This window comes from Silene latifolia, chromosome X, assembly GCF_048544455.1.
Source record: "Silene latifolia isolate original U9 population chromosome X, ASM4854445v1, whole genome shotgun sequence".
Lineage (NCBI taxonomy): Eukaryota > Viridiplantae > Streptophyta > Magnoliopsida > Caryophyllales > Caryophyllaceae > Silene > Silene latifolia.
Genome location: NC_133537.1, coordinates 297,984,666 through 298,000,196, shown reverse-complemented (window position 1 = coordinate 298,000,196; position 15,531 = coordinate 297,984,666). Strand labels below are relative to the sequence as shown.

At 41.4% G+C, this 15,531-nt stretch overlaps 1 non-coding gene across 1 annotated transcript; it reads right to left on the bottom strand.

Annotated features, from left to right (window-relative positions):
* Window positions 1–13,915: 13,915 nt before the first annotated feature.
* LOC141625316 (small nucleolar RNA R71) lies at window positions 13,916–14,022 on the bottom strand. The gene has a single exon (XR_012535101.1). It is a non-coding gene; the product is annotated as a small nucleolar RNA R71 (small nucleolar RNA).
* Window positions 14,023–15,531: the final 1,509 nt, after the last annotated feature.

Sequence of the window (15,531 nt, the reverse complement as noted above, 5' to 3'; positions counted from 1 at the left end):
AACTTCTTACTAAGGTAGTAGATAGCCCTTTCTTCACTTCCTACTATTTGAGCCAACATGGCGCCCATGGCTGTTTCGGTTACTGTGAGATATAAACCAAGAGGTTGATCTCGTTGTGGTGGCATGAGCACTGGTGGTTTAGCCAATATCTCTGTGATTCGGTCAAACGCCTTCTAACAATCATCGTCCCACATGGTGTGGTCTGTTTTCTTGAGTTTCTTGAAGATAGGCTCGCAAATCATGGTAAGTTTCGATATGAATCGACTTATATACTGCACCTTTCCCAGGAATCCTCTGACTTCTTTTTCTGTTTGAGGTTGTGGCATTTCGATCAGAGCTTTGATTTTGGAAGGATCTATTTCTATACCTCTTTGGCTAACAACGTATCCCAGGAGTTTACCAGATGTTACCCCGAACGTGCATTTCTGAGGATTGAGCCTCATGTTGTACTTTCGTAGCCTTGCGAAGAACTTGCGAAGGTTCGCAATATGCCCCTCTCTTTCCTTGGATTTGACAATCATGTCATCTACGTATACCTCAACTTCTTTGTGCATCATGTCATGTAAGAGTGTAGTTGCGGTGCGTTGATATGTAGCTCCGGCGTTGATCAATCCAAACGGCATGACCGTATAACAATAGGTTCCCCATTGGGTGACAAAGGCGGTCTTATGCATATCTTCCATGGCCATTTTGATTTGATTATAACCTGCATATCCATCCATGAAGGATAGTAACGCGTGGTCAGTAGTATTGTCCACCAATATGTCGATGTGAGGTAGAGGGAAGTCATCTTTTGGACTTGCTTTGTTTAAGTCCCCAAAGTCAACACAAACACGGATTCTCCCATCCTTTTTGGGTACAGGTACTATGTTGGCTACCCAGTCAGAATACTCGGAAACTTTGATGAACCCGGCTTTGAATTGTTTGTCAACTTCTTTTTTAATCTTGAGAGCCCATTCTGTTCTCATTCGTCAAGCTTCTTTTCACAGGTTTGAAACACAGGCTTAATCGGAATTCTATGTTCAAATGATATCCTGTCGATCCCTGGCATATCTTTGTAGGACCAAGCGAAAACGTCTTTGAATTCGTTTAGGAGGTTTATGAAATCGGCCCTTTCGGTAGAGCTCAAGGTAGTCCCTATCCTAAGTTCTTGGGGTTCTAGTTCGGTTCCTACATTGATGGGTTCGGTGTCTTCTATGACTGGTCCCCCTTCCTCTTCCCGTAGTATTTCTTTGGCTATGTAGGGAGGTATTTCGATCGAGTCTGGGTCTTGGTCATCCTCAGTATCATCGTAAACAGAATTGCACTCAAGATAACACAAAGAGTAAGCAGAACCTGATTTATTCATATTAAAATTTGAGTAGAGTTGAAACAAAGAAGCCAACTGATCCATGGTCAGTGGCGGCAAAGGGATAGTGGTTGGGGAATTTCCCGAACTACTGTGACTATTCGAGGCTAAGCTAGGAGAAGCAAAGGGAGTAGAGATGACGACAGGAGGAGACTCTCTAATGACTTCTCTAGACTCCGACTCTGACTCCGACTCCGACTCGAACTCATCGTCTTCTGGTTCTCCTTTGAACATCTCTCCTTCTCCAGTGGTGAGCTTGAAGAGTCTTCCTTGATTGTTGGTCCACTTGATTGATTTTCTTCATCCTTTCTGCTGTCTTGCATTGGTTTCTGTGATTAACGCGGTGGGGTTGAAGCGATCGTATTGAAGTATCATGGTAATGATCTCATCCTGCGCGGCCCTGACAAATCGATCTTCTCTAAACAATAGGCTAACGGCCTGTTCGTCTAAGCAAGGTGCTTGACGGGTTTTGACGGTAGGAACCGTTTCTGGAGGGATAAAGTAGCAATCGTGAAAGATCTCGATCCCGGCTAGCTTCCTCTCGAGATAATGCCAAGGCTCGGGAAATCCGTGAAAGAGTTCTAGACTTCCTTCTTGAACAAAGTACCCATTTAAAGTAGGGAGATAGGGTCTCATTTGGACTCCTACATGCTTACGGTTTTGGACTTGGGCAAGCATTTCGAGAACCTCTTCTTTAGTGGGTTTGTACCTGAGTCCAAGTGGTATCCTCTTTGAGTTGCCTTCCTTGTATGGTGCGAAGGTGTTTCTTCGGGTAGGGTTCAAAGGCATTCCATGGAAGTATCCCTGGGTTTTGAGCATGTGGTTGACCACTAAGTTGGAGTAGGGATCATAGTATAAGGGTGCCAACTCACTTTCTATGACGCTTACACTTTGGAAGCCTCCAAGTTCGTATACGGGATCTGCAAGGACTTGATTGTTCGACTGTTTTTCGATTATTGCCTTGATGGGTGACGAAGTGATCGTCACTACTTTGCCATTTAGTGGGATCTTGATCTTTTGATGAAGGGTGGATGTTACCGCTTTGGAAGCGTGAATCCATGGCCTTCCCAGAAGTATGTTGAAGGAAGCTTCAATGTCCACTATTTGGAAGTTAACCTTTCGTTCAATTGGCCCTGTGGCTATGGTTAGGTTAACAAGTCCTACCACCTTTCTTCGTGTACCATCGTATGCACGCACACCTTGATTGGTAGGGGTCCAATCCGACTCTTTCATGCCTAACTTGTATGCCGTTTTGAGGGGTATGACGTTGACCGCGGAGCCATCATCTACCAAGGTCATTGGCACGTTCTTCTTTAGACAAATGACAGTGATGTAAAGAGCTAAATTGTGACTAGCGCCAAAAGGTGGCAAATCTTCGTCTGAGAAAGTAATAGGATTACTTAGCTTTGGTGACTCTTGGAAGACCAAGTTGTCTACATCTTCGGGTGTCGAGTTATGTGCTACACTTAGTTTAGCCAAAGCTTGCAGTAAAGCTTGGCGATGTGGGAATGAGCTTGCTACTAATTGCCAGACTGAAAGATCAGCCTTCGTCTTCTGTAATTGCTTGAGCAAATGGTCAGTGGAGTCCTCTAAGTTATCATTTGGTCTGACAACGTTGGTTGGACCGTTTTGAGTAGTGCTTTGATATGGACGACCCGAGCGAGTTAGGTGGTCTACATCTTGGTTTTCACTATTTTGGACTATTTCTTTGACTAGGGAGTTTTCGATGAGATACTCGTCTTCATCATCGTCGGCCCAAACTCCATTGATTGCAGTTAGCTCTCTCATTCTCATGATTTCATCTTCCAGTCGTATGATTTGGTCAACTAGTTTATCAACCACGGTGACTACTTCTTGCATAGTAGCATTTTGAGAGAGGATTATTGGCACATGTTCTTTGGGTGTTGCGTTGGGATCGCGTAAAGTTTTCACCATGTTTTCTAATTCCCAAACTTGCCCATCTACACTCCTTGCCCATATGATGAAGTCGGAAATGGTAGGGGAGATAGTAGAGTAGAACCCTTCATTCTCGATTGCGTAGACTTCATTTTTGATTGGAGAAATAAGGTGTGAGCAATCTAAGGTAGATTCATCACTTGTAATCACTAGAACTCCAAGAGGATTCTGAGTGTTGTTGGGTTTACCTCCCGGTGGTATTGGTAATCGGCCATATTCAATCATGTCTTGAAGCACGTTTTTCAACTTGTAGCACTTTTCTGTGTCGTGCCCCTTGCCCCTATGGTATTCACAGTACGAGTTCTCGTCCCAGAATTTGGATTTCCTTTCGGGTTCGGGAGTAGGCCCAATGGGTTGGAGTTTACCTTGCTTCATTAACCTTTTCAGAGCGTTGGAGTAAGTGTCCCCAAGATTTGTGAATTTCCTTGGTGGGGTACTTTTCTTGGATGGCTCGAGAAGGTTAACTTCATCGGTTTTACTAGTAGAGCCGTATGAACGACTTGTCGAACCTTGATATCCTCGACCTACCGTTTTGGACAAGAGTCCTTTACGGATGTCATCTTCAATCCTTGTCCCTAGTACGGTTAAGTCTTTGAAAGTTTTGATATTTTGGTACCTCAAATGATTGGCATAGATGGGTTTGAGATTATCCACGAACTTCTCTACAAGGGTAGCCTCATCCGGGCGTTCGACTAGTTGAGTACTAGTCTTCCTCCACCTACTTAGGAAGTCGGTGAATCCTTCTTTGTCATTTTGGGTAAGAACCTCTAGAGTACGCATGTTTACTTGGATCTCGGCATTATCCGCATATTGTTTAGAAAACTCGATTGCGGCATCTTCCCAAGTAGCGACCTTCTTGTGATCTAAGGAGTAAAACCATTGCTTCGGGATGGTGTCAAGAGATGAAGGAAAGATCCTTAAGAACATCTCGGGTTTGATGCCTTTGATAGACATGTAATCCTTGAAGGCACGGATGTGGTTCAAAGGGTTTTCGTGTCCCTTGAATTTAGGGATATCCGTCATATTGAAGTTAGTTGGCAATTTGGAATTGACGGCCTCATACTTGCGATTGTTCTCCCTATAAATGTCATCCCCCTTAAGGTACATCAATTGCTCCTCTAAGTATTGGAGTCTTTTCTCAGCTACAGTCATCCCCATGAGAGGATTTTCATCCTTGGATTCATTATCGGAGTCACCTAGTACTTCATTTTCATGAGGGGGCAACCTTCCCTCTACGGCATAGATACGGCCCTCGATGAGCTCAAGGCGGTCATAGACTTGGTCTTGGGTAACTTGCATTTGGGCTAGCACGGCTAGGACTCGATCATTACCATCTTGAAGTTGGTGGAGGTTTGTTTCGCTGGATCCAGGCATCTTGAAAACTGGATAAGAGATCGGCGACGAATCAAGACACGATCGACCATTCTAACACACTTGCTAAAATAAGAAATGTTTTGACTCGTAAAGTGGGTGTGTGCCACTTGTGTTGAGTGAGCTTTGAAGAAAGACAAGGTTTTTTGAAAATGTGTGTCCTAGTCAACTATAGTGTAGTTGTAGGAGTGGACTCAAAGTGAGGTTTTGAAATGGGCTTTGTGACCCGAATTTTGACACGACAAACGGACAGAGTTTTGACTGGATTTTGCGCTAATTGAAGGCCTATTTCGAAATTTTGGTTAGGAAAAGGGGTTTTGATTTTTTGAAAAATCGTCATGGTTTTGTTTAGAAATGGTGATCACGTAAGGTACAAACATTTATACATGCATTATAACGGGATGCTGAGTGAATTTAAAAGGGTTTTGGTTTAAAGGGTGGGTTGCCATACCGAACCATCAAACCCGAAGTCTGTGGAGAGGCTCGTACCAAACAAGAGTAAGGCCGATTCCTAGTCCATTTCCTCAAGTAGTGAAGGCCCTTGATACAAACAAGAGTAAGTACCATGGTATGGATGAAGTCAATCGCTATCCATCCTTAGGCCCAAATAAGAATTAGGCCGTTTAGACGGGACGATTGGTCGAATGGGTTGGGTTGGGCCTAGGAAGGCCGAATAAAACGATCTAGGAAGACCGAGTTATGAAAACCGACAATTGTCTTATACAAACTATTCCCTAACCTTGTTCAAGTTTCACCCTTGCTACACGTAAGTGTATTATCCCAGTGAGTCGCCAAACCGTGGACGGCGGGGGCCACGGGGCGCTTGGGAGGAAAGAGGAACAAGCGTTTGCATTTTTGTATGGAGTCGCCACCAATTTTTATGGGAAATTGGAACCGTTCGAATACCTCGTGCCATGTCAAGACACAAAGTAGAGACATGAACACTAAGCAATCGTTACCCTTAGCATTCTATGTCTAGAATGACTTTCGTGGATGCCAATGAACACGGGTGCTCACGGAGATCTGGAGTAAGGGGTGAGGGTACGTATTAGGAAGCTCTTTTGATCGAACACCTAATCCCGCCTGCCTCGATAGCGGCCTCTACTAATGATTAGGGAAGTTATTCGTCCTTGATATATCGTCGGCTGTATGCATGCAATGCAACATCCAAGTTTTGATCCTAGCATGTGAATAATTAACTAAGTCGGTGAACAATTAATTAGCATACAATTAGGTCGAAGTAGGATTTAATGTTCAATTACATGAGAAAACATACAAATGGTACAAGAAATATGACAAATACAACAAAACTACAATAATGAAAATTACAATAATTACATTTAGATAGGCGATTTACGTCGAAAATACCTTTAAAACGGATAATTTGAGAAAACGAATAAAAGAGTAAATTAACGAATAAAACAGAAGGTGATAATACGGATAATAGTTAATTAAACGTAAGCTAATTAAACTAGGTCAAGCAACAACGGAGTTCAGGGACGAACTCGGCCGAATAAAGCAAAGCAGAGTGCGTCCTTTTTGAATAGGCGCAACAATGACGCTGCGTCTTTCTCGACTCCACTTAATTTGTGAAGCCGGAATTGCGTGTTGTTAATATCAATTGGTAAATTTAATGATTGATTAAATTATTTACTCGGATGAAAGTGATTAATAGGTTATTTACATGTGATTAATGGGTCATAAAACAATAGAACATGGATGAGACGGAATATACTAATTAATTTACACGAAAGAATGATTGATTAGTGACATGAGTGAATGAAATAGACTAAACATGATGAATTAATGACAAATTAATGACGAACGTGATGAACAAACGATGAATAACAGGTGCAAATATGTCAACGACGAATTCCAGAGACTCAATATTGATTGAATCGAGCCTCCAAAACCCGAATTGAGTTTAATGACGAAAACCCGCAAATATTGGTTATAAGGGATTTAAGTCGGATTTAACAATGAATTATACGAACTAATGATGATGATTAATGATATACATGCGAAATTATTAAACTATTGAGTCGAAGAGTTAACAAACAAACGAAAACAAATAACAATTGAACGAAATATAGAGGATGAACGAAGAAGAAAGGAAGTAGGAATGCGGCGGCCCTCACGAAGAGGCGCAGCAGAATCTGCGCTCCTTCAAGAGACGCAGCGATTCTTTGCGTCCTTTCTCGACGTTATCTACTGAAATCCGTAAAAGAGGTTTTAAAGACGGTTTTAGAAATCAGTTTCAAGAGGTATTTTCGACATAAACCTTACAATAATGATACAACAATTAAAATACAATAAACAAAAGAGAGATTATACACCCTCAGACTTACATGTTGACGAAACGAGAAGGACTAAGATATCGATTACTGATGCTCGACGCGAATGCAAAGAAAGTGCCCTCGTAAGAGGAAAACGATTAGATTAATTAAGTTGATTGATGTGGAGTTGGTCAAATTGGTCGGTCATGCAAACGAGGCTGGTACTCAGAAGGATCCGAGCTTACGTGGTCGAATGTTCAAGCACGTAGACGCCAAAAAGTAAGAACAAAGGTCTAGAATGCAAAGGGAGAAGAGAAGGGCGAACACTCGCGTGAGAAATATGAGGAGCGAAGGCTCCTATTTATACTAATCACGTGGAGGAATTAGGGTTTCGGAGACTCTTTGGAAGTGAATCTCGGAAAGATATGAAAAAGATACGAAAATTACGCAAAAAAGGACTTGGGAAGAGGCGCAGCAGCCACTGCGTCTCTTGGAAGAGGCGCAGCACCTGCTGCGTCTGTTCCCAAGTGGTTTCCTCTTGCGGAAGAAAGATTTCCGTGTTTAAGTTATGGTAGGACGGAACAATTCGATTTTCCTTAATATCTTATGTGAATATTACGGGAAATTGTTTACCAAAAGATAAAGATTGTGAAATATGGAATAGAAATATCCGGAACATTCCAGAACATTCTGACTCGGGATTTAACGGTTATCAGAAAATGGAGGCGGTTTTAGGCCCGGACTCCAAATGTACTCTAATTACTGTCAAAACGACCGTATCGGCACGTAGATGACAACTAAGAGGTAGACATTAATATTTGAGCAATCACTTGACGATAATCTTACGAATTGTCACAAACCGTTCCGCGTACCAAACATGCGGCCCAATCATCACCGGGTGGTTTGCGAGAGGTGCAGAAATGAGGTATTTACACTTGAGGCCTAATGATCCGAGCGTCCCGACCCACAATCCGCTCGGATTCTGCTTCAGAAACCTCCGTCCCTCAGCCAAGACGCTCGGGACGAGCGTATTACTTGAAGACCACCAAAACGGAGATGAGCATCTCCTTGGAGAGGAGCACTTCCCCAACTTTTCTTAAGGGTCTTAATAGTCATTTAAGCCCTTAGTAACCCTAATCTTTGTACCTAATCTCTACTATAAATACCCCATTGTACTACCTAGATTATCATGCCATCTTAATAGGATCTTAATCAAGTCCTAATACTCTCTTAATCTTGTAATCAATCCTTAATTTAGCATTAATACAAATCTTATTTCTTAATCATTCCTTAATTTCTCTATTGTTCATCATTTATCTTGGGTAATTAGAAGATTATTTGGGTTTATTTGGAGGATTGGCAACCTTCCATCAATCATCAAGTACTTCTATTATTCTTTGCTTTATTATTGAGAATCATCTTTATAGGTATAATTTTCTCTTAATCCTTTTTAATTATTGTTAATCATCTTCATTTGTTCATCATGTTTTGCCTTGCTAGTATGATTGACAACCTTGTTAGCATGTTAAACTTGATAATGAGTGAGTAGTTTCCTTAACTAGGGTTAATGGGGAATTAGGGGAAACCAACATGGGGATTGATTCATGCTTAATCTAATATGTTTTCATAATTAATTTGCTTGCTTGTTGTGATTTCAACTTATGCACATGTTATGTTTGATGAAATGCGAGCCTATGAATCCTTGCATTTTTTACCCATCACTTACCTTTTCAATGAGAGTTGTAAGACATAAACCAACTCGAGTCTCATTAGACCATGCATATAGTTGGATAGGGAGGATTAAGTCGACTTGTAGGTGTATTACAATCTAATCGATTCGGCTCCGGGACCCAAACCTTCCTAGGGATTGTAAGATATACACTAACTCGATCCCATCACAACAATAATTGCTTGCATCTAGTAGAAAATATGTTTGTATGATCAAAGCTCATGAATCCCCTATGAACCCATGACACCCTAGTGCTTTTAATCAATTGTTTACATCTCATTTTAATCATCTTGCTTACTTTCATTATTTTGTTTGCATTGTTATTTAGTTTAGTTGATCTCCTACCTCAACCCAAATTGTGACACCCTTACACACAACCACTTGCAATCGAAAATCCTACATCAATACCCGTCCCTTGGGATCCGACCTTTACTTACCTCTTTACTAAAACTAGAGTAGTTTGTGAAGTTATAAATATTGTTTTGGTCTAGGTAACTTTTGATGATGAGTAACAAAACCGACGAACCACTCATTCGTCTCCAAACAAGTCAAGACCAAGCTTATGCTCGCCTTAATGCCATTGAAGGCCGAATGGTCACTGTAGAAGCTAGACTTCCTCTTGCAGAGGATGCCATTCCCGACATGGTCATACACGATAATATTCCACCCTTTGTTGGGCAACCAGAAGTCAATCTTCCACCAGGACCTACTGAAGCTGAAAAGCGACTCCAATATTTGGAGGAGCAACTAATGTACTTCAAGGGAGATGACGAACCAAAAATGGCGTCGTTGCCGGGGACGGTGTTAACTTGATTTGATTTTCTTTGATTGTTTTTAGTCGTGTCTTTCTTTGCCTTGGGGAAGTAAAACTCCTCAAGGTACTTCTCATCTTTTTCTCTTAGTGCATTTTGCAAGATGGATATTATATATTATTTTGTTGAGGAACACTTGAGTATACCTTTCTTCAAAGACCCCATGCAAGCATTGGAAGCCTTAGAAGCAAGTGAGGCCAAAAATACGCATTGGGAAATGGAAGTAGATCTTCTTGAGGCCGCTCTAGACAACAAAGAACTTACTCATGAGCAATCCGTATTAGTACATAACATCCTTGTGTAAGCATATCAACCCACAGAAGAAGAACAAGCAACCGAAGATGATATCATACAAGCCGAGGAGCAAGAAAAATTTGTTATGGAATTTGAGTATGATAAAATTAGTGAGCTTGAAGAACAAGTTGAATATGCCATGAGAATGGAATGTCTAATGGAAATGGAGCAAGTCCTTAATGAATCTTCAATTGAAGAAAGTGAGGTACAAGTTCCATCTCTAAAACCCCTTCCCCCAAATTTGAAATATGCTTACCTTGATGAATCTAAGACTAAACCCGTGATTGTTAATGACAAACTTGATGAGAACCAATTGGGGAAATTGCTTGATGTGTTAAAACAACATGAAAAGACTATAGGTTATAGTCTAGATGACCTTAAGGGGATAAGTCCCAATTTTTGCATGCATAAAATTCATCTAGAAGAAGACCATAGGCCTACCATCCAATCTCAAAGGAGACTAAACCCCCACATGCAAAAAGTTGTAAAAGCGGAGGTTATGAAATTACTTGATACAAGAATCATATATCCTATATCGGATTCCTTGTAGGTTAGCCCCGTTCAAGTGGTGCCTAAGAAAAGAGGTACCACGGTGGTAACAAACGATAAGAATGAGCTAATACCCACAAGGAAGATCACCGGTTGGCGTATGTGTATTGACTATCGAAAATTTAATTCCGCAACAAGAAAGGATCATTTCCCCTACCATTCATTGACCAAATGCTTGAGAGGCTAGCCTCTAACAAGTTCTTTTGCTACCTTGACGGGTATTCGGGATTCTTCCAAATCCCAATACACCCGGATGACCAACATAAGACCACCTTCACATGCCCTTATGGTACTTTTGCATATAGGAGAATGCCTTTTGGCTTATGTAATGCCCCCGCTACTTTCCAAAGATACATGATGAGTGTCTTCTCCGACTATCTAGAGACCATAATGGAAGTTTTTATGGATGATTTTAGCGTTTATGGAAAAGATGTTGACTCTTGCTTGCATAACCTTTCTCTTGTATTGCAAAAATGTGAAGATGTTAGTCTCGTTTGAATTGGCAAAAGTGTCACTTTATGGTCAATGAAGGTATTGTTTTGGGTCATTTAATCTCGGAAAAGGGCATCGAAGTCGATAAAGCTAAATTTGAGGTGATAGAGAAACTCCCACCTCCCGTGAATGTTAGAGGGGTGAGGAGCTTTCTCGGTCACGCGGGTTTCTATCGCCGTTTTATAAAAGATTTCTCAAAAATCGCAAAACCCCTCACTCAACTCTTACTTAAAGATGCTCAATTCTACTTCACTAATGAGTGTGTTGAAGCCTTTAATAGAATTATGGAAGCACTAATCTCGGCACCGATCATTCAACCACCAAATTGGGAACTACCATTCGAGATCATGTGCGATGCGAGTAACTACGCCGTTGGAGCGGTTCTTGGCCAACGGGTAGGAAGGGCTTTTCATGCTATATATTATATAAGCAATAATCTTGATTCCTCCCAAGTGAATTATGATACTACCGAAAAGGAACTCCTTGCCATTGTCTATGCTTTAGACAAATTCCGTTCCTATTTGCTTGGATCAAAAGTGATTGTTTTCTCGGATCACCGTGCTCTTCGACATCTCTTGATAAAGAAAGAAACAAAACCAAGATTGTTGAGATGGATTTTGCTACTCCAAGAATTTGACTTAGAAATAAGAGATAAGAAGGGGGCCGAGAATGTGGTAGCGGATCACTTGTCGAGAATCCGATTTCATGACGAAGAGGGAGAGACACCGATCAATGACTCTTTCCCCGATGATATTTTGATGGCCATTGATGCGTGCCTATAATATGATGTTTTACATCTTTATTTCCACGCATTTTATGTCTATTATATGTAGTCTATTCTACTATTTCCCCTATTTCTGTCTACTCTCGTGTTTTTATGTAATATTGCAGATTATTGCGGAAATGGGTAGAAAATGAACCAAATCTTGACCTCGGAAGCTAAGCTTAGGAAAGACATGAATATTTGACTCGGACTTGAAGTTTAGAATGCATTTCAAGGCCTGAAGATAGCAAAAGCATGGGTGCGTACGAGTTTAACAAGCAAAGAAGCACCTCACGACATTGCAGGCTGCTTCAGATGGCTATATCTCGAGTTCTAAAGCAGATAATCGAGTGATTCCAATTGGAGGTGAAAGCTTATCCTCTTAGCTTTCCAACGCCGCATAGAACGCCTGATTTGACCAAGTAACGAAGAAATGGCGGCTGTTTTAAGATCGGTGCGCGCTGCGGGAATCGTCGAAATGCAATGCATGCGGCTGTTGGTCGATCGACTGGTCTAAGTGGTCGATCGACCACACCACGGGTTCCAGTAGCTACTGTTCGCTGCTACTCAGTTGATCGACTGACATGCTTAGTCGATCGACCAAGATGCTACTTCAGACGAGAACATAAAGATCGAGAAATACAAAGCCCAATGCTATATTAGGTTTAGGGATTTGGTTACGTTAGTTGGCTATATAACGTAACCTGACTAAGAACTTTAATCATTGAGTTTTTCATCATCAAATTTATTGGGGTTCTTGAGATTATTTCGTAATCAATAAAGTTACTTTTGCATTCGGTTTTGATCCTTTCTCCCGCAATTCCATTCGGTACTTCTCTGTTCTTATATTCAGTTTCATTACTTTGTTCATTTGTAGTATAGAATTGCTAGAGTAGTAATCCCAAAAGCCAATTATCGTTTATTGTTATTTGCTTATTTAATTATTTCAAGCATGAATCCAGTAGTTTTAATCGTTAATCTTGTTGTTGTTATTTCTAATATGAGTAGCTAGATTTCCTTCGCTAGGATGTAGGGGATCTATAGCGTAGATGGCGTAGAATTAGGCGACCTGAATTAGGGCATCAGTCGATCGACTGGCTTCTATGGTCGATCGACTGTGCTAGTTGGTCGATCGATCTAGTTAATTGGTCGATCGACTACCTATAGTAGTCGATCGACTGACGCGTGTATGATTAGCATCGTTTTTAATTTATTAATAGCAGTGTTTGACAGCGAGACCGAGAGGGAACCTGTTAGATGCTCAGTATTGACCAACCCATTAAGATCTAGAGATAGGGGAGGAAAATAATTGATGAATTAGAACAATTAAATTGCTAAGATCGAAAGACAAGTAATTTAGGCTTTAAGAATCACTTTTCAAGTCGAGCTAGCATTAGTGAGACTTAGGGGCTAGTAGCATAGGCGAAAGGAGCTCTTTGGTTAACTTGGACCGTGAGGACTTGTTATTTACCCATCTACACGACTTTATTTCAGACTTACCTAGGATTATGCGCCATCGCAGCTATAGTGAACCGACCGTCTTAGCATTTCTTTTATATTTGATTTAATCCAGTTTCTTTAGTTTACTTTTAATTTCACTGCCATTAGTATTAGCCAACCAATTTCAAAACCCCCAATTAATTGTTACTTGTATAGACTGAAAAATAGCAAACAAAATCAACCTTGTCTCTCTGTGGCTCGACCCTTACTATCACTAGCTATAGTTTTAGTTTGGAATTATAAATTTAATTTTGGTACTAAACGACGGTATCAAATTTTGGCGCCGTTCTTGGGAGACGGTGTAATTGCATTTGCTTTATTTTAGTTTATTTTTCTCGTCTCAGGGAACTTTGGTTCCTTGAGGCCGTTGCTTACCTTTGCTTCTAGTTTTGCTTTTGCACGCTTAGAAGACGGGTTTTGAGAGGAAGACTTGAGTACTCTCACTTTGGAAATTATGGCTACGATATATGATAATTTTCAGCCAAAGGAGCACCACCTTCCAAAGGGGCGCCAATTACCTACCCCTACTACCGGTAGTTTCGAGTTTCGTTCCTCTTATATTGATTTAGTGGAGCGAAATCAGTTCGCGGGTCTGCCAGATGAAGACCCCTTGAAGCATATGGAAACTTTCACAGACTATTGCTGTTCCATACCTATACCGGCTGGGGTAACTCAAGATGAAGTGAAGGGATTTATGTTCTTGTACTCCTTGAAGGATTCGGCGCGAGATTGGTACCGCTACCTTGATAGGGTAGCTTGGTAACGGACTGGACATCTCTAGCATTAGCCTTCTACAAGAAGTACTTCCCACTTTCGAAGACTGACGCCTTGAGAAGTAAAATCACAAGTTTCCAGCAAGGAGCCGACGAGGGTTTTTGTGAAGCATGGGGACGTTTCAAAAGTTTGGTCCGAGCTGTCCCTCACCATGGTTTCCAGCAGTGGTATCTTTGCAACTTATTCTACAATTCCTTGTATGATGATTACAAGGTTATCCTGGACGCAGCTGCGAATGGTAGGTTCCAAAACAATACCGGTCAGAATAAAGGTTGGAACACTATTGAGGAGATGGCAGTCCATAGAGCTGAGTTTGGTAGTTCGCGTGGAAATTCGCCAAAACAAAGTGATGAAATGAGTGCCGTTGTGACACTTATTACTTCTATTACTGCCCGTCTCGAGAAGCTCGAGGCCTCTGAAGCTTCCAAGGAAAGAGTTGAAATTCCTATCCATAATTCAGATGAGACCGCGAAGTTGAGAGAAACGGTCCAAACTCTTTTGATTCAAGTGGCGAATATGGAAGCAGCTAGAATTGAGTCCTCAAAGAATTTTGTGAAGCAATTGGAGAATATAGAGGCTAAGCAAGTCGCTAATTCTTCAAGCAAATGTGAAGGGCCAATTGAGACGATCAATGCCATTAATCTCAGAAGTGGCCTCTCTTATGAAAGTCCCGACAAGCTAGAAGAAGACTCGGGAAATGATAAAGAAGCTAGTTTAGTTTAAAGCGAAAAACGAGCTCAATTGCGGACTTCTAGTCGATCGACCAACATTGTCGGTCGATCGATCAAGTGTCGAATAAAGAGTTTCGACCGAAACTAATTGAACCAATAAGCATGTGGTCGATCGACCAACACAGTCAGTCGATCGACTGAGGTTCCTGACGAAGAAGTTTCTATCCAGGAACTGTTCACGCCCAGCCAAGTTGGTCGATCGACCACTAATATCAGTCGATCGACTGACCTCCCAGTACAGGACGCAAACCCGTCAATTAATTTGCATGATTCTATACTCATTGATGATTTGACGGAAGTTTTAAACTCACGGAAGCCGAAGGTTGCTGATCCTACGGCCAGTGTTGTAGTCCCGTATCCGGAGCGTTTGGAGAATGCAAAGTTGGAGCGTCAGTTCGACAAATTTTTGGAGATCGTCAAGAGCCATGAGGTAACTATTCCTTTCACTGATCTAATTACCCAAGTACCGTCTTATATGAAGTTTATGAAAGATATTTTATCCCGTAAACGACATATAGAGGATCATCATGTAGTAGCTTTCACTGCAACGGGCACTGCCCATCTTCACAATAAGCTGCCAAATAAAAAATTTGACCCGGGTAGTTTCTCCATATCTTGCTGTATTGGGACCCACTTGGTCGATAACGCCCTATGTGATACAGGGGCTAGTGTCAGTGTTATGCCGTTGTCTCTTGCTAGGAGACTTGGTTTCACTAAATTTCGTATTCGATATTACCGTGCGGATGGCGACCGTACCCAATCACGGCCAATAGGTATTTTAGAGGACATACCTGTGCAGATAGGGAAATTCTTTATTCCCATTGACTTTTTGGTTTTGGATATTCCCGAAGACCGTCACACTCCTATCATTTTAGGACGACCATTCTTGCGCACTGTTGGTGCAGTGATAAATTTCGAGGATAGGACCATGGTATG